Raw genomic sequence first — 19,255 nt, forward strand, 5'->3', positions numbered from 1 at the left:
CAACAATGCTGTTGCTAAAGGGATTTTTGGCTTCCACCCCAAATGCAAGAAAATTGGTCTAACCCATTTAACATTTACTGATGATCTGTTAAGATTTTGCAAGGGCAACCTTGAATTTGTCATGGGAGTTATTATAGTTCTTGACTATTTCTATGAGCTCTCTGGTCTTAAACTCAATGCTCTCAAGTGTAAGATATTTATTGCTGGCATTTCTGTTCAAACTATTGATAATATTACTAATATTTCTGGATTCAAGCATGTTCTTCTACCTGTTCGATATCTGGGAATTCCCCTGGTCACTAGGAAACTCACTATTAAAGACTGTTAGCCTCTTATCGACAAGATTAAATCCAAACTTCATCAATGGTCTAGGATGAAACTGAGCTATGCAGACAGGTTTGAACTTGTTAAATTTGTTCTCTTTAGTGTTGCCAACTACTGGTGCAGGAAACTAATATTGCCTCAATCCATCATCAACAAGATTGAGCAAATCTTCTCTAGATATTTCTGGAATGGAGCTAACATACCTGCTGCTGGAGTAAGAATGAGCTGGGACAGAATTTGCATGCCTAAGTCTGAAGGAGGATTAGGCCTCAAGGACATTAAGTCCTAGAACAGAGTGTGCATGATCATTATTATTAAAAATTTACTTGCTGAAGAGGGATCATTATGGGTTGCCTGGATTCATAGTTACAAAATAAAGCAACAAAATTTTTGGCTCATGGAAGAATCTTCGAACTCTAGCTGGAGCTTTAGGAAAATTTTAAAGCTTTGAAGTGTTGCTCAACCTCTACTTACCGCAGGAGTTACGAGCACTAAGGAAATATGGGAAGAGGTTCGATCGAAGAACAGTAAAGTCCCATGGCAAAAGCTGATATGGTACCCTTTTCATATCCCTAAGAACAACATTATTTCTTGGATGATAATTCTGGATCGACTACCCACCAAGGATAGGCTGCAAAGGTTTGGATTAGTTACTAATGACTAGTGCATTCTCTGTTCTGAAGCAAGTGAAACCAGGAATCATCTTTTTGCAGAATGCAAGATGGCTGCTTCCATTTGGAACTCAATTCTACTCTCTGGTCTCCACAAACCTCCTTTCACTTGGGCTAACTTATTGGTTTGGGCGACAGCGACTTGGAAAGGAAAATCTCTAATTACTAACATCCTCAAGCTCTCTTGGTGTGCATTCAACTACACTATAGGAGGAAAGGAACCGAAGGATTTTCAGAGGCAGTTACAGATCTGAGGACGAATTCTTCTCTCAATCAAGCAGATTGTAGGGTCTCATTTAAGAAACAGGAATGTTAATAGATATATAGCATTAATTTAGATATATGTAACCATTGGGGTATAGTTTGATTTTTGTTGTACATCGGTTAACCTTGTTTTTGTTCCATTGATAGGATTGGTTTTTGTAGCAGTATTATGCTTTCTTTGGGTGATAAAATCTTAATTATCCAAAAAAAACCCATCATAGAATGGCATGGGGAATCGGGTTTTCATATGTATAACTTTAATTAGGTGCATAATTACATTGCAAGATGAAGTGAAAAAAGCTCGATCAAGAAACATAATCCTGATCTGTTTTCAACTAAACAAGCCTTGTTATCAAATTTCATTTTATCAATGGTTATATTTGGAAGTTGGAACCCGGTGGTTGGCAACTCTGACATGATAATTGATATTTCAACGTTTTTCAATGTGACCAAAAGTCCAAAGAACCACTTATATATGAAACGGGGTCAAATAAAGTATGCAATTAATTAAGAGAATGTTCCATAACTTTCAACATATTATATATATATGCTTCTGCATTTGCATTTGCTCGATTAAGGCGGTCGGTGAAGACACCTGCTTAATTTTTTTTTATTTTTCAACTAGTCATGGTTTGTTTGTTTAGTATAAACTTGTTACACTTTTACTTTTGGAATATACGAATTGTTAAAGATGGCTATACTTTTCTGTTTTCCAAGAAAATAAAAATTATAAAAGACCTTCAAATTCATTCCAAATCTGGAAATGCGTGTCTAGCCTTCTTCAGAGACTAATCCCAGTTTTTGATTTTTATTTCGAACGTGATGTAATATATAGTTGTAGTATCGTACTCCCAAGGAGAATTAATTATTAATTGATTAATTAATTAAATATTTAATGAAACACAAATTCCTTCTTTTTCCTTGTTCTCTGGTCAAGCATAACGTCATCTTATCAATATTTGGACTTTGTTTGCTAACAAAATCAGTATTCATGTTGTTCTCTTAATCAATTTTTTTTTTTGTTGTTCTCGTATCGTCAGGAAACGCTCAAGGAAGATATAAAGGTCTTGAATCCTTCTTTTTTGTCAAAATAATCGAAATTGTTGAACACTTTGAAAAATCTTCTTTGATTTTATTTGAATTTGTTGAATCATATATTAATTGTTTATTGTGTTGGTATTAATATTGTGTTTTTGACCTTCAGTTCAACTACCGAGAAATGGAAATATGCACGCTTTTACTGATTAAAAGTATCCGTTTTGATTGAATCGTCACCTTATACGTCAACATAAAGAAATCACATCTTTATGACAAAACAGAAGAAAAATGCATGTGCTATGCAAAGAGCCAAAGACCACCTGAGTTTGTCTTCAAAAATCAATTCCATTTTTTACTTTGACTAATGAGAGATGGTTCTCTGTCGTTGATTTCTTGTGTTCATACTAAGCTGTCAATGACTCAATTCCAGGAAGTAATTAACCCCCAAGAAACCTTTGTTTTATTAAAAAAAAACATTTTCGAACGAGATGCAATATTCATTTACCAGCCAAAAATCAGGCTATATAAAGCTGTCTCCCTTCTCCATTCTTTAACTACAAACAATTTCTTTTGGATATTACAAGCTACATTAACAAAGATGGCAAAGCTACCAATCCAGTTCTTGGTTTGCAGTTTCTTTATTGTTCTTGTCTTGCATTCTTTCTCAGTAACATCTCAAGAAGTCGGTAAGTAACACAGCTTCGACGTTTGATTCCAAGTTCCTTGCTTGCATTTGATTAAGTTTTCATAGTGATTTGGTGTTGTTGCAGAGGATGAAAGTGAGTTTAGTTATAGTGCAAATAGTCCAACAGGGCCTGCAAGATGGGAGAGATTCATGCAGAGTGGGGCGCATGCAGCAACGGAACAATGCAATCTCCCATTGACATGTCGAGTGAAAGAGTTAACATAGTATCCCATTTAGGGAGGCTTAGGAGAAGCTACAAGCCAACCAATGCAGTTTTAAGAAACAGAGGCCATGATATGATGGTAATTGAAGTCTAAAAATTTTCAACAAGTCCCTTCCTCTTTCTTTGTAACAATATATATTGCATGAATCTCAGAGTTCAAACCCATATAGTTCATCCAGTAGTTGCTTGAATAATATTTTTGAAGCCAAATAAGAATTCATAAAAAGTTAGTTTTCAATTTAGTCATTGTAAAGTGTGACTTGAAAAGGTTGTATTAGGTGAGATAGTGATGTTATATGGTGTAAAATCTGCAATTCTTCCTATTTTCTCAATCATTTACGGTGAAGGACCATGTTACTAAATTATAAAAAAAAATTTAATAACTTGAACCAATTTGTGTATGCAGTTGAGATGGGAAGGTGAAGCAGGAGCTATAGAGATAAATGGTACCGAGTATGAACTCCACCAGTGCCATTGGCACTCACCTTCCGAGCACACCATCAATGGAAGGAGGTGATTGTTATATATTATTTATATTTTAAAGATACTTGTTATCATTCCAAATATTATTTTAAAGATACTTCAACCATTCCAGGTATGATCTAGAGCTGCACTTGGTGCATGAAAGTGCAGATGGCAAGATTGCTGTAGTAGGGATCATGTACAAGATTGGAAGACCAGATTCTTTCCTGTCATCAGTAAGTTAAAAAAAAAAGGTTTCCCTGCTTTGATTTCTGAACTTTTGATTTAATCAAATCCATTAGCTAATTACTTATGGACTTGTTGATTACCAGTTAACAGATCATTTAGCAGCGGTTACCGATACCACCGATGAAGAGAGAGCAGTGGGGGATTGATCCGAGGGATATAAAGATTGGCAGCAGAAAATATTACAGATACATCGGCTCTCTTACTGTTCCTCCTTGTACTGAAAATGTGGTGTGGAGCTTTATAGAAAGGTTTTTTTTTTAATTAACCTACTCTCTACTTCTTTCTTAATTTAATTATGATAACATAAACTTGTTTAACGCTTACTAATTAACCTTCCTTGAACAGGTTAGGACCGTAACCAGGGAGCAAGTGAGATTGCTTCGTGTAGCTGTTCATGATGTAAGTTCATTGGCTTGAACTTAATTCATCTCAAAACATAATTTATATGGAATGCATCAATTAGTTATGGAGAGACTGGTTCTGATGCACTTAACTTTAATTTTGCAGAATTCAGATACAAATGCAAGACCGCTTCAAGCAATAAATAAACGGTCAATTAAACTCTTCAGACCAAATGATGATGAACGGGATTAAAATAAATTAGTTCATATGTAGGATTATATACACACACTTCTATTGATTTTTTTAGGAGCTTATGATCTCTGAGTTTCCCTTTATTTATTTTTATTTTTATTTATTACTATTTTATGTATTTCTTCTCATTGTAATGACATTCATTAATAATTACATATTTACAGTACATTATTGAGTTAACTAAATGACGTTCTCGATATTTCTTGTATGTTAAAGCTTCTATGGTTCGGGAACATTACATCTAAAAACTATATGCTACTATATTAATTATTTTATCGATACAATGTTTTATTATATTTATATGTAAATTTAACATAAAAAGAAAATTGTTTATGGATAATTTTATTGAATATTAAGACATTTAAGTCGATCAAACGCATGAAGTATTGATAAAAAGACATAGTTTTAATTCTGATTAATATTAGATTTTGAATTTAGTATCGAATCACTTCATTATTTATTTTTATATCCACGATATTTATGCTCAAAATCTATCAACATCAATACTTACTGTATATAAAAGCACAAATTTAAAAAGTAGAGTTTGAAATGATATTACACCATTCTTCCAAGAACTTTGAGGATATCATCTATTGATAAATCGGGCAAAGTAAACGAAAGAACACAAGATTTTTAACGAGGTTCGGCAATGTGCTTACGTCCTCGGTGCCTAGGCGGCGCTAGAAAATTTTTATTCAATGATAATAGGTTTAGGTTGCATCTCTATTTATAATAGAAAACCCTGGTATATAATTACAAAATTAACCTTGTACCGTACCGCGGGGACACATCCCCCGTACCCCCAACCCACATAATCGTAACCCCCTCTACGAGACTTTCTTTGTAAGGACAGTTGATGTTCGCTTCGCTCACTCCGCTCCATCCCCTGTCCTCTTTACCGATATATTTATGAGCCATACCTTACATCATCCATGGTGGCGAATATCCTGCCCCTTAGGAAACATTCAATGTGGGTTGGGTTACCTTACTTCTTTAACAACTTGAAACATTCAACAAGTCCAAGTAATGCTTGAACTTGTCTGTTGTAACTGGCTTGGTGAACATATCAGCGACATTCTCATCAGTGTGTACCTTCTGAAACAAAATCTCTCCAGATGCAACTAACTCTCTGATCTTGTGAAAACGTACATCAATGTGCTTAGTTCTAACACGATATACCTGATTCTTAGCTAAGTGAATAGCACTTTGATTGTCGCAGAGCAGCTGAACTCCACCTTGCTAAACACCCAACTCCTTCACTAAACCAGTGAGCCATAAAGCTTCTTTTGCAGCTTCAGTTGCTGCCATGTACTCAGCTTCAGTTGTAGATAGTGCCACAACATATTGAACAATAGACTTCCAACAAATAGGTCCTCCACCAAGAGTAAAAACATACCCTGTCGTAGATCTTCTATTATCCAAGTCACCTGTATTGTCTGAATCCACATATCCTATAACCAAAGGATTATCTCATTGACTACAAAAAACAATTCCATGTCCCACAGTACCCTTTAAGTACCGAAAGATCCACTTGACTGCTTCCCAATGTTGCTTACCAGGTTTAGACATGTACTTACAAACTTAACTAACAGCATGAGCTAAATCAGGACGAGTACATACCATTGCATACATCAAGCAGCCAACAGCATTAGAATACGGAACCTTTGCCATATCTTCAGCTTCCTTATCTGTCTTAGGGCACTGTTCTGATGAGAGCTTAAAGTGGTTCGCCAATGGAGTTCTAACTGGTTTTGCGCTGCTCATCGCAAACCTTTTGTTGAGTTAATCGAATGACGAAATTGGCCAAGAGGGGGGTGAATTGGCAATAAAAATTTTGTGGAAGCTTTTGCAGAAAATTGAAAATAATTGCACAGCGATTTACAGTGGTTCGACTTTCTCAAACAAAGTCTACGTCCACTACCTTAGCTATCCACACTAAGGATTTTCCAACAAATTCACTAATTTGTTCTTTCTTTTGAGGCCAAAGAGATAACCTTACAATTCCCTCAAGAGTATACCCCAACTCTTGAGAACACTCTTTTCTCAAAGAGAAGATTACAAATTTGCAAACTTACAAGAAAACCTCACAAGGTAAGATGTTTGCACAATTCTAGAACAAAGAAAAGAACACTCAAAGATGAATACAACTGAGCACAAAAAGTGTTCTTGAAAGCAAAATGAATATTGAATGAAAATGGGCTTGAAATGCTCAAACTTGAGGTTTGATGCTTTCTCTTTGATTCTCTCTTGATTCTAGTTGCTTGATGTTTCTTGTTGTTGATCAATGGCTTCTAAGCTTGCTTAAATACACCTTGGATCACTTCTGAACGTTGGGGATAATTAGAGAAGATATATAGCCGTTTTAGTGTGAAAACATTTAATAAAACAGCTTGGACAGTGGAGGATCGGTTCCCTCTCATAGGGAATCGGTTCCCTAAGTGTAAAATTCAAATATTTCGATCGTTGAACAGGGGGAATCGGTACCCCCTTGGGGGAATCGGTTCCCTCCGAGCATTCTGGAAATCTCGGAGCCAAACCATTCAGGGGAATCGGTTCCTCCTATGGGGGGGAATCGGTTCCCTCTGAGTAATCTGGAATTTTTGACTTTGAATTGGTTCGAAATACTTTATAAAATATTTTGAAATTGTTTTATGATTAAAACTTAATTTTACACTTAAGTAAGGATCAAAAATGATTTTTGAAATATTTGGAGTAATGTTTTGATATTCAAATAGTTATATCGAATATACTTAGAAAATCATTTGGAAAATCTTAAAATCCATTTAACTTAATTTGTTATATCGAAATATTAAAATGTTTCAACATCTCCCCCTTTTTGATATAACAAAACATTTTAGTAATTTTAAGATTTTTGAAATCAAGTTTTGAAATTAGAAATTACTCCCCCTTACTTTAACACTTATTCTTCTCCCCCTTTTTGTTAAATCAAAAAGACATTGTAAACAAGGTTTTGAAAATCATTTAGCCAATTGATTTATTAATTATAAGATTAAGCTGCTAAGATCACAATCAAAAGAGAGGTTAGCCATTAGTTTCATAAATCAATATTCATAAATAATGTGATATGGCAAAATGGTCATATTGATAATGTAAATGATGCAAAAATAAATAAAACTCCAAACATATAAGTTCACACCATTCATATATCCAAAATCCAACAATCCACAAAATCAACAAATCAAAATGTTGAAACAATATTCATTTTGTTCAAAGTTTTAAAGCTAAACATAAATCAAGCATCCGGATCGGTAGGAGGAAAACGGGCTCGCATAGCGGCCATCTCGTGTGTGAGTTCATTGATACGAGCGTTGGTTGATCATTGTTTGCACGCATCTCCCGAAGAATCTCTAATTGTTGAGCTCCCATTGTGGATAAATGAGACTCTATAGAGGAAAAGCGCGAGTCCATGGTAGCGTATCGGAAATCGAATGTCTCCATAAAGGATTGAAAATATGGAGGCATTTGATGCGTTTGTTGTGCGTGCTCCTCGGCTGCTCTTCGGGTTGTTCAGGTTCTTCTTCACTTCATCAATATCCCTCATTAATTGTTCAAACTCGGGATCTTCGTCAGCCTCGGGTGGAGCTTGTGAAGAACTAGCTCCCGGAGTAGAAGAACGAATCCATTCACCGGTTTCTTTGTCCTTTACCCATCCCGCTCTCGTTAAGGAAAGAAGATTTATTTGTTTCTTAAGAGGAAAACGGCATCTAGACCGACTCTAAGCCCAGCTTTGGAAAACAGATTACTCAAAAAGCAACCGTAAACTAGAGATGAACAGTGTTTCTTGTTAGGAACAAGATTTACGGTTTCAACAATTTCAGCAAAAATAATCTGCGGTAGGTTAATTTTAATACGGTTTTCAAAACAATGTAACCACCAAAGATCCAAAGCTCTAAGAGTAGAATAACGACCTCCGGATGGTCGAAACCACCAAGAATCATTAGATGAAGAAAACGCTCATGTAGGTCTAAGACACTCGCACTATCCCTTCTTTTATAACGAGAACCTAAAATTGTTTTTCATTCGAAATACCATCATTATCTAATCCAAATGTATTGGCTATATATGCCGGATCAATATATAAGAATTGTCCTAGAAGGTAGGAACGAATTCCTATGGTTTCGGTTTCAGCTTGGTTTTTAACACATACGGCATTAGAGTAGAATATACGAACAAGTTGATGGTAAACGATGGGTTCAAGATCAAATAGTTTATCAAATTTCCATTCTTGTAAATGGGAAGATATTTAAAATCGATAGCTAACATAGCTTGACGAGAAGGAATACGTTCTTCCCGGATTTTGTAAGAATCGAAATATTGATAATACCAATATCGGTGATTTCTAGACCCAGGATGATTGAAACACGAATTTGGATAGTCAAGTTAGGATCAGTGGGATTGGGATTAGAAATTGGAATAGAATGAGGATTTGAAGGTGGATTTGGTTGACGACTAGAACGACTAGATGAAGACCTAGGTCGTTTAGGATTTGACATGGTGAAGGAAATCGGAATAGATATAATAACCTGCAATTTTAAAACAAGTGTATGCAATTCAATTAATCCCAAAACTCAAATGAGTCCTCATATTTCAAGATTCTCTAAATCAATCCTAATGGGCAAAGTTTTTGAAAAACTTTTGAAAAATATGGTTTTGAGAAACAATATATGTATAGTTTTTCATAACAACAATATAATTTGATCAAAAACACAATAATTTGAAAAATAACATTTTTTTTATTATTATTTCGAAAATTTTAAAAAATTGAAAATTCTTGTGTTTTTGATGAAATTAGTTGTAACATCTAGTTTCTAATCACTAATAATCAATGCCCGATCACTATTTCAACCTAGAACTAATTGAAACTAATCCTGTTCAAAATAATGAAATAAAGAGTTTAGAAAAATTTACCTTGAAATATGAAGATTGAGGGGATTTAGATGTTGTTTGCACGATTTTAATGATTCCAACAGGTTTGGAAGATGATTTATGAAGCAAATTCCGATTAATATCGTTGATTTGAGGCAAAAATGAGATTTGAGGGGTTTAGAGGGTGAGAACGGCGAATATATAATAAAATGAGGGTTTGGGATTTTGGGGTGTTCTGTTCGATTTTAACAGAACCCCAGGGGGTATCGATTCCCATGTGGGGGGAATCGGTTCCCCTTCAAAGGGGGAATCGGTTCCCTCAGGGGGGGATCGATTCCCTCTGCACCAAAATGCTAAAATCCGATTTTTTAAGCACAAAATGCTAAATTAATCTTTTCTAGTGGTATTGGCAACTCATATATCAAACATTAATTATGTTCAAATAATTAAATTAATCTTTAATTGATTTTTGAACATAAAATTAATTTTCATTAAGAATCACAAACTCCCCCTAACTAATAGCAAGAATGCAATCAAAAATTATTATAAGCATTTTTCAAGCTTTATTAAAAGTGCTAAAATTATTTTAAACACTAGTGAAGATAGGTTGGTCAAACCTAATTCTCTCCTAAGTGTCCAAAATCTTTCCTTGTCTAAGGGTTTTGTAAAGATATCCGCTAATTGGTGCAAAGTATCAACAAATTCTAGAACTACATCTTCCTTAGTGACATGGTCTCTAATGAAGTGATGTCTTATTTCAATGTGCTTAGTTCTAGAGTGTTGGATGGGATTTTTAGTGAGACAAATAGCACTAGTATTGTCACACTTGATAGGAATAGTACCTACTTCAATTCCATAATCAAAAAGTTGTTGTTTCATCCATAAAACTTGTGAACAGCAACTACCGGCTGAAATGTATTCAGCTTCAGTGGTAGATAATGCAACACAATTTTGTTTCTTTGAAAACCAAGAAATCAGCATATTTCCAAGGAATTGGCAAGTACCGGAGGTGCTTTTCCTATCTAATTTGCATCCTCCATAATCGCATCAGAAAAGCATGCAAGCTAAAACTAGAGTCTCTAGGATACCAAAGTCCTAAACTAGGAGTGTCCTTAAGTATCTAAAGATTCTCTTAACAGCTAGTAAATGTGATTCCTTAGGACATGATTGAAATCTAGCACATAAGCAAACACTAAACATAATGTCCGGTCTACTTGCAGTTAGATAAAGCAAAGATCCAATCATTGACCTATATAATTTAACATCTACACATTTACCTCCTTCATCTAAGTCAAGCTTTGTTGAAGAGCTCATTGGAGTGTTATGAGGTTTTCCATTTTCCAGTCCAAACTTCTGAGCATATCTTTGACGTACTTAGCTTGATTAATGAAGATGCCATCTTTTCTTTGCTTGATTTGGAGTCCCAAGAAAAATGAGAGCTCCCCCATCATGCTCATCTCAACTCACTTTGCATTAGCTTAGAAAATTCTTGGCAAAGAACATCATTAGTAGAACCAATATTATATCATCAACATAAATTTGAACTACTAATAAATCTTTACCTTTTCTCTTTAAAAACAATGTAGTGTCAACCTTTCCTTTTAAAAAATCTTTTTCAATTAAAAAATTTGACAATCTTTCATACCAAGCTCTAGGAGCTTGTTTTAAACCATAAAGAGCTTTTGTCAATTTTAAAACATGATCCGGAAAATTTGAATCTTCAAAACCTGGAGGTTGTTCCACGTACACTTCTTCTTTTATAAAACCATTTAAAAATGCACTTTTAACATCCATTTGATATAATTTAAATTCATTGAAACATGCAAATGCTAATAACATTCTAATTGCTTCCATCCTAGCTACGGGAGCGTATGTTTCATCATAGTCTATGCCTTCTTCTTGAGTATAGCCTTGAGCAACAAGTCTAGCCTTGTTCCTCACTATATTACCACTTTCATCAAGTTTATTTCTAAAAACCCATCTAGTACCTACAGTAGATTTATTACTAGGCCTTTCAACTAATGTCCATACTTTACTTCTCTCAAATTGATTTAATTCTTCTTGCATAGCCATAATCCAATGTTCATCTTTTAATGCTTCTTTGATGTTCTTAGGCTCTATGCATGAAATAAATGCAACATAATTACAGATATTTCTAAGAGAAGATCGAGTAGTTACCCCTTTTGATGGATCACCTATAATTTCACCATCTTTGACATAGTTGTACTCTCTGGAAAAGATACTTCCCTTTCTTCATGGTTGGATTCTCGAGGGGATCATGAGTTTCCTCATCTTTTGTTCTTCCTTTGTTGATGATTCTCCAACGTCATATCTAACGTCATTTGCTTGTACAATACCTACATCATCATTAACAGAAGAATCCTTCCTCGGAAGGGATTATCATCGAAACAACATGTATAGACTCTTCTACAACTAAAGTTCTTTTATTAAATACACGATAAGCTTTAGAGTTTAAGGAATAACCCAGAAAAATTCCTTCATCACTTTAGCATCAATTTACCAAGATTTTCTTTACCGTTGTTTAAAACAAAACATTTACATCCAAAAGGATGAAAATAGCTAATGTTAGGCTTTTTATTTTTGAGAATTTCATATGGAGTTTTCTTTAAAATTGGCCTAATCATTACTCGATTTATAACATAACAAGCGGTATTTGTGGCTTCCGCCCAAAAATATTTTGGCAATTATTTTCACAAAGCATGGTTCTAGCCATTTCTTCTAAAGTTCGATTTTTCCTCTCAACAACTCCATTTTGTTGAGGTTCTAGGTGCTGAAAAATTGTGGCTAATACCATTAGAATTACAAAACTCAATAAATCCAAGATTTTCAAATTCAGTTCCATGATCACTTCTAACACTAGTGATAGAGTATCCTTTTTCATTTGGATTATTTTTGAAAATGTGATGAAATTTTCTAATGCTTCATCTTTAGTACTTAAGAATAGAACCCAAGTGTATCTAGAATAGTCATCTACCAAGACAAATGCATATTGTTTTCCTCCCAAGCTAGTAGTTCTAGTTGGCCCAAAAAGATCTAAATGGATCAATTGTAATACTCTACTAGTTGATACATCATTAATAGATTTAAAAGAAACTCGTCTTTGTTTTCCTTTAGCACAAGCATCACAGATTTATCATTATCAAATTTAAGCTTAGGCAACCCTCGAACTAAATCACCTTGAATTAGCCGTTGCAAAACACTCATACTAGCATGACCTAGTCTCCTATGCCATAACCAACTATCATGCTCATCCTTAGCAACTAGGCATAAATTAGTCATATCAATAGAATCTAAATGCACCATGTAAATGTTTCTATTCTATGACCAACAAGCATAATCCGATTAGATGCAATGTCATGACTTTACAACCATTAATTTCAAATAAGACATTGAATCCTTTATCGCATAATTGACTAATACTCAATAGATTATGCTTTAATCCATTCACATATAAAACATTCTTAATTTGTATGGAAGAGGTATTACCTATTGTACCAATACCTTCAATGTGACCTTTTGAATTGTCTCCAAAAGTCACTTCTCCTCCATTTTTGGCGTTAAGCTCAATGAACGGCTTTGTCTTCGGTCATATGTCTTGAGCATCCACTATCAAGGTACCCTGAGTTTGAATTTGTTTCCCGTGCCTTGTAGCAATGCTCCTTTCCCTACAAACATAGATTAATTTTTGATTTTGGTACCCAAATTCTTTTGGGTCCATATTCATTAGTTTCCAAAATCCTAGTCCCTTTAGGTATCCATTTGTGTAGGATATTTTTATCTTTAGTAGTAATGAGTTCTTTAGGAACCCACACACTTCTAATGATTTTTCCATTAGAGGTTCTTTGGGGACCTCTATGATTGTAGTTTCTAAAACTTTTTCTAACAAGTTGGATTTTGAATTTTCACCTTTTTCAAAATGTTTTGTTCCAACTTTATCAAAAGAAGTTTTAAGATCATCAATTTTCTTTTGATGATCATCATTGATCTTTGAAAGTAAATTTTGCAAATCTAAATTTTTCTTTTCAAACTCTTCTAGTTTGATTTGCAAATTTTGATTTACTTTCAAGATCGTGTTGGTTTTGGATATGAGTTGTTTTCATTTTTCAATTTTGAAACATCATTTTTATATTTTAAAAACAATTTATCATAATCCGAAGCCAACCCATTGTACTCCTCAAATAACTCATCATAAGATAAATCATCAAAATCGGATGAGTTAGAGGTTACCTTAGAATCTTCCCCGAATGCCATCAAGCACAAGTTTGCTACTTCTTGTTCCTCTTCATCGGAACCTTCTTCATCGCTCCATGTAGCCACATGAGCCTTGTGCTTATTCTTGATTGACCCTTTTTCTTCAATTGTGGGCAATTATATTTGACATGCCCCGGCTTTTGCATTCATAGCAAATGATTGGGTCCTTCTCTTTGGTTCATTTTTGAGGCCTTCGTTTCGTTTGAATTTTCTTCCTTGGTAAGGTCTCATCATTTTTCTGAACCGTTTGGCAAACAATGCCATTCCTCGTCATCATCATCATTAGAATCACTCTCATCTTTTGTGGATTTGAGAGCAACTCCAATGTTTTTCTTCTCCTTCTCCTTTGGTGTCTCTTCAACTTTATCAAGGTCCACCTCATCTTCAAGCATCATCTCATGAGTGAGGAGTGAACCGATAAGTTCTTCAAGAGTTAAGGACGATAGGTCCTTAGACTCGATGATTGCCGTCTTCTTTGATTGCCATGATTTTGGGAGGGAGTATACTAACTTCCTCACAAGCTTTTCATTTGAGATGATCTCTCCATATGATTTGAGACCATTGACAATCGTTGAAAATCTATCCGTCATAGCTTTGATGTCTTCATTTGGTTTCATCCTGAAATTTCATAGCTATGCGTTAGAATACTAATTTTGATTTATTTACCTCATCTGTACCTTCATGTGTGACTTGAAGTTTGTCCCATATTTCTTTGGCGATTGTACACGATGAAACTCTTCCGTATTCATCTGGTCCAAGAGCACAAAAAAATATATGGATGGCTTTGGAGTTGAGCTGGAACATTTTTGTCTCTCATTCACTCCACAACCTTGGATGAGTGAGAGGTTGATGTATCCTTCTTCTACAGCATTCCATGCTCCCATGCCACTTGCTTGAATGAAGTACATCATTCTATTCTTCCAATAGGCATAGTTAGCTCCATTGAAGAAAGGAGGCTTGTTGACGGGCATCGAATCGAGACCGGAATCGAAGTTTGAAGTGGAGGCCATTGATGACTTTGTAATCGATGTAACTCTTCCCGGATCGACTCAGAGGCGATTAAACCTTCAAATGAGTTAGGCTCTGATGCCAATTGTTGAGTTAATCGAATGACAAAATTGGCCAAGAGGGGGGTGAATTGGCAATAAAAATTTTGTGGAAGCTTTTGCAGAAAATTGAAAATAATTGCACAGCGATTTACAGTGGTTCGACTTTCTCAAACAAAGTCTACGTCCAACCTTAGCTCCACACTAAGGATTTTCCAACAAATTCACTAATTTGTTCTTTCTTTTGAGGCCAAAGAGATAACCTTACAATTCCCTCAAGAGTATACCCCAACTCTTGAGAACACTCTTTTCTCAAAGAGAAGATTACAAATTTGCAAACTTACAAGAAAACCTCACAAGGTAAGATGTTTGCACAATTCTAGAACAAAGAAAAGAACACTCAAAGATGAATACAACTGAGCACAAAAAGTGTTCTTGAAAGCAAAATGAATATTGAATGAAAATGGGCTTGAAATGCTCAAACTTGAGGTTTGATGCTTTCTCTTTGATTCTCTCTTGATTCTAGTTGCTTGATGTTTCTTGTTGTTGATCAATGGCTTCTAAGCTTGCTTAAATACACCTTGGATCACTTCTGAACGTTGGGGATAATTAGAGAAGATATTATAGCCGTTTTAGTATGAAAACATTTAATAAAACAGCTTGGACAGTGGGAGGAATCGGTTCCCTCTCATAGGGAATCGGTTCTCTAAGTGTAAAATTCAAATATTTCGACCGTTGAACAGGGGGGAATCGGTACCCCTTGGGGGAATCGGTTCCCTCCGAGCATTCTGGAAATCTCGGAGCCAAACCATTCAGGGGGAATCGGTTCCTCCTATGGGGGGGAATCGGTTCCCTGAGTAATCTGGAATTTTTGACTTTGAATTGGTTCGAAATACTTTATAAAATATTTTGAAATTGTTTTATGATTAAAACTTAATTTTACACTTAAGTAAGGATCAAAAATGATTTTTGAAATATTTGGAGTAATGTTTTGATATTCGAATAGTTATATCGAATATACTTAGAAAATCATTTGGAAAATCTTAAAATCCATTTAACTTAATTTGTTATATCGAAATATTAAAATGTTTCAACACCTTTCTAGCATTTTTTTAACATAACTCCGTTGAGATAGCCACAGTTTCCTTGAGTCTCTGTCCTTGCAAATTTCCATTCCAAGAATTTTCTTTGAAGCACCTAAATCTTTCATATCAAATTCCAGACTCAATAAAGTTTTCAAACCGATAACATCATCCATGTCTTCGCAGCAATCAACATATCATCAACATACAGTAATAGAAAAATAAAAGAACCATCATCAAGGCTCTTAACATAGACACAACAATCATACTCACATCGGTTGTAGCCAATCTTGATCATATAAGAGTCAAACAGTTTATACCACTGTCTCGGAGACTGTTTTAACCCGTACAAAGATTTCTTCAATCTGCAAACTAAATGCTCGTTGCCAGGTTGAGTGAAACCTTCAGGTTGCCGCATGTAGATATGCTCCTCTAAATCACCATGCAAAAAAGCAGTTTAACATCCATCTGCTCTAAATGCAAATCCCAACTGGCCACCAATGCAAGTATGCTCGGATTGAAGTGTGTCTGACCACAGGAGAAAAGATTTCATCATAATCAACTCCTTTCTGCTGTGAAAAACCCTTTGCTACCAAACGAGCCTTGAACTTCTCCCCCTCTTTTTCTGTTACTGCTGGTTTCTTCTTATACACCTTTGCAACCAATCGGCTTTTACCCTCAGTAAGGGGAACAACTCCATGTACGATTGTGATTCAAAGATCCATCTCCTCAACCAAGGCTGCCATCCATTTGTCATTTTCCTGACTAGTAACAGCATCATGAAAAGTAACCGGATCATCACTGCTAACAATAAGTGCAAAAGAGACCAAGTCTTCAAAACCCAATCTACTCGGAGGCTTTATATTCGTCCATCTCACCCTGTCTCTGGTGAGACTATAATTCTGCAAATCATCCGTAGTGGAACCACCAGAAGTCGGTTGAGACGTTTCTGGTTTCTCAACTAGAAACTGCTCGAAATCCACCACTGTCGTGTCTTTCTTCTGTTGCAACATGGATTGTTCATCAAAAACATCTCTACTGATCACAATTTTCTTCGCAACTGGATCCCAGAACTTGAATCCTTTGACACCTTTCTTGTAACCCAGAAAAATGCACTCCTTCGATTTTGCATCAAGTTTGGATCTCTCATCAGCAGGTACATGCACATAAGCAGGACAACCAAAAATCCGTAAGTTATCAAAACTAACATCTTGACCAGTCCATACCTCTTCTGCAACTTTCCCAGCCAATGATGCCCTTGGCGATCTGTTGATAATATAACACGCCATGTTAACAGCCTCGACCCAGAAGTGTTTGGGAAGCCCCGCATTTAACCGCAAACATCTGGCTCTTTCATTCAACGACCTGTTCATCCGTTCGGCAACACCATTCTGTTGTGGTGTCTTGCGTACTGTAAAATGTCTCTTAATCCCGTGCTCCTTACAGAAGTGTAAGAACTGTGAATCTGTGTACTCCGTACCATTGTCAGACCGCAAACACTTGATTTTTCATCCTGTTTGGTTTTCTACCTCTCTTTTCCACAGCTTGAACTTCTCAAAAACTTCAGATTTCTGTTTCAAAAAATACACCCAAACTTTCCGTGAAAAATCATCAATAAAAGTAACATAATACCTAGATCCACCCAAAGACGATGTCGTGGAAGGCCCCCATACATCAGAATGCACATAATCAAGAATCCTTTGAGTTGTGTGCTTCGCAGTCTTGAAACGGACTTTAGTCTGTTTACCAAGAACACAATACTTGAAAAAATCGAGCTTACAGCTTTTGACACCATGCAACAGATTTCTTTTGTGTAATTCTGTCATACCACGTTCACTAAGATGAGCAAGACGCATATGCCACAGTTTTGTAGTATCATCACAGGATTCAATAGAATGAACTCCACCTGCAACGGTACTCCCTAACAATCTATAAATATTTCCTGCAGTCATCTTTCCTTTCATCACAGTCAAAGCACCTTTAACAATCCGAATGGTTTCCCTATCCTCCTCAGTCTTAGGGATAAAACCATTCTTGTGCAAAGTGACCAAAAAAATCAAATTCTTCTTCAAATCTGGATATGTCGAACACCACTCAACGTCCGAACAGAGCCATCATACATCTTAATTCTGACATCACCAATACCAACAATATTGCAACATCGATCATCACCCAAATAAACAGAACCAGAATTAACCGACTTGTATGTAGAAAACCATTCCCTATTTGGCGTGATGTGATAAGAACATCCAGAATCAAGAATCCACACATCCGTCAATTGAGTCGTTGAAATAGAAAGCATATCACCCTCACTGCAATCAGAATTGTCATCCTCGACCATGTTCACAGACTTGGATGAAACATCACGCTTCTCATCAGTCTGTTTTTTCAACTTCGGACAGTCTCGCTTCATATGTCTCGCCTCCTTGCACTTGTAACAGTGAATTGTCTTCTTATCCCTAGATTTGGATCTGGAATTCCACTTGCCAGACCCTGTCTTCTCTGGGTTCCATCCACGGTCTCGATTACCGTTGACATATAAGCTATCGGCTTGAGAGTTTTCCCCTGCATTCTGCTTCCGCTGGTTGTGAGCCAACAAGGCTGCAGTAATCTCCTCAACGTTGATAGTCTCTTTCCCATATGTAAGAGTAGTCACCATGTGTTCGTAAGAGGGAGGCAACGAACACAACAAAATCATCGCTCTGTCTTCATCCTCAATTTTTACATCAAGCCAAGCCAAATCAGAAACGATTTGATTGAAGACATTCACGTGTTGCGCCAAATCAAGATCGTCCTACATCTTCAGCCCATACAGCCGCTGCTTTAGATACAGTTTTGTCGTTAAGGATTTGGACATAAATTGACTTTCCAACTTCCTCCAAATTTCGTCTGGAGACGATAGATGCATGACGTGATACATAACCTCGTCCGCCAAGCATAATCGTATGGTTCATGCCGCTCGTTGTTGCAATTCTTCCCAATCTTCCTCCTCCATCGACGCTGGCTTTGTTGGTCGCAAAGCCTTCAGGATCCCCTGCTGCGCAAACAGATCCTTCACCCTCGTTTGTCATAATCCGAAGTTACCCAGACCATCGAATTTCGCAACTTCGAATTTTGCTCCTGACATCTGATACCAATTGTTGATAAATCGGGCAAAGTAAACGAAAGAACACAAGAATTTTAACGAGGTTCAGCAATGTGCTTATGTCCTCGGTGCCTAGGCGGCGCTAGAAAATTTTTATTCAATGATAATAGGTTTAGGTTACATCTCTATTTATAATAGAAAACCCTGGTACATAATTACAAAATTAACCCTGTACCGTACCGCGGGGCACAGCCCCCGCACCCCCAACCCACATAATCGTATCGTAACCCCTTCTATGAGACTTTCTTTATAAGGACGGTTGATGTTCGCTTCGCTCACTCCGCTCCATCCCCTGTCCTCTTTACCGGTATAT

At 36.1% G+C, this 19,255-nt stretch overlaps 1 pseudogene; it reads left to right on the forward strand.

The window, feature by feature from the left end:
- The first annotated feature begins 2,848 nt into the window (after window positions 1–2,848).
- Window positions 2,849–4,510, forward strand: LOC120137152 (annotated as a pseudogene).
- The last annotated feature ends 14,745 nt before the right edge of the window (window positions 4,511–19,255 follow it).

Source organism: Hibiscus syriacus, unplaced genomic scaffold (assembly GCF_006381635.1).
Source record: "Hibiscus syriacus cultivar Baekdansim isolate YM2019G1 unplaced genomic scaffold, ASM638163v2 tig00110652_pilon, whole genome shotgun sequence".
Lineage (NCBI taxonomy): Eukaryota > Viridiplantae > Streptophyta > Magnoliopsida > Malvales > Malvaceae > Hibiscus > Hibiscus syriacus.